Source organism: Berghia stephanieae, unplaced genomic scaffold, assembly GCF_034508935.2.
Source record: "Berghia stephanieae isolate SIO BIC M18660-M18661 unplaced genomic scaffold, UCSD_Bste_1.3 scaffold4779, whole genome shotgun sequence".
Taxonomy (NCBI): domain Eukaryota; kingdom Metazoa; phylum Mollusca; class Gastropoda; order Nudibranchia; family Aeolidiidae; genus Berghia; species Berghia stephanieae.
The window spans coordinates 5,001-6,356 of record NW_027626154.1 but is presented as its reverse complement, the minus strand read 5'-3'; the positions used below and the strand labels follow the sequence as shown (position 1 = coordinate 6,356).

At 42.3% G+C, this 1,356-nt stretch overlaps 1 pseudogene; it reads right to left on the bottom strand.

Annotated features, from left to right (window-relative positions):
- Positions 1-13: 13 nt before the first annotated feature.
- LOC144961901 (chitotriosidase-1-like) lies at positions 14-1,146 on the bottom strand (annotated as a pseudogene).
- Positions 1,147-1,356: the final 210 nt, after the last annotated feature.

Genomic DNA, 1,356 nt, shown 5'->3' with positions numbered 1-1,356 from the left:
CGTTGATGGCTGCCATGAGTGTGTGAAACGGCCTTCACCACAAAATTTTCCCTCCATGTCGTCGAGACTCAGATCCCACACCATCACTCCTCCATAATTCTTATCCAGAATATATTTGACTTTATTTCTCAAGCTTTTCGGGTTGTCATATCCAGCCCAGTATTTTCCATGGACGATGTAAGGCGCCTGCTGTTTTTCATCAAAGTGTTCCATGGCTCACTCCATATCAAATCACATACTTCATAGTAAGACAAAAATCCCTGTTTCTTCGTGTAAGTTCCTACCATTGGTATACCTTTCGAAGTAGCACCAGGTTCAGTGTTTAATGTTGACACGAGCTTTGAATACTTTTGCGTAGAAGGGGACACCATGATAAGCTTTTCGGGGCTTACGCCCTTTGCGATCCAGTATTCTGCTGCCCATCTCACATTTAATGTAGGGTTATCCCAGGTGACGGGAAAAAGAGCACTGGGATGGCCAGTTCTCTTTTCCCAGGTGTTATGGAAATCATTACGCCATCAAATTAATGAAATCTAATTCAGAATTCAAAACGGGAATATCGTAAGCTTTAACAACGATATCTTTAATAGCGGCCACATTAGCAGTTAGCAAAAGCCTTGGACGACCGGTGGATGAAGCTTCTTGTATGAAAGCTTCTTTCAACTCTTTCAAAAGACAAGAGAATTGCCCTTTGTCTGCAGGATTACCTCCACTTCCGGATATTCCCAATCGAGATTAAGACCATCAAAGTCACGATCTCGAAGGTAAGTAATACTCGAGTCGATGAAATCTTTCCTGGTGTCTTGACTCATTGTCATTCTAGTAAAAGGACCACCTCCCATGCTTTCACCTCCAACAGCAAGCAATACTTTGAGTTTTGGATTTCTCTCTTTCAGTGAAGTAATTTTTCTGTAATTTCCAATACCGTATTCATTTGTTGTATCGTCGTTATATAAAAGCGGAGCTAATTTATGGTAATTCGGTCAGTTTGGCGAAAGCATAGACAATATGTGTACACATGTGAGGGTCGATATCCTCTTGCTTATGTTTCCCGTCTCCAAATGTATACTGTACCCAGTAACAAACTACTTTTTTGCACTCGGAGGCTGGCATGGGAGATTTGGTTTGCTTTTGGTTTGTGGACATTGTGTTATGGTGGACAGGTGTGTCCCGATGTGCATTGAACATTGTCCGACATCTCACAAGCATTTAGCGTGGTATTGAAGCAAAACCCCTCGGCGCAACCACTGAAATACGCCATGCCACTATTACACCAAATGTACCCTTTGCAACCTTCAGGGCTGGCAAAGTTTCCATCATTTTTTCCTTTGCAGAAATCATAGTCTCGAGACATTG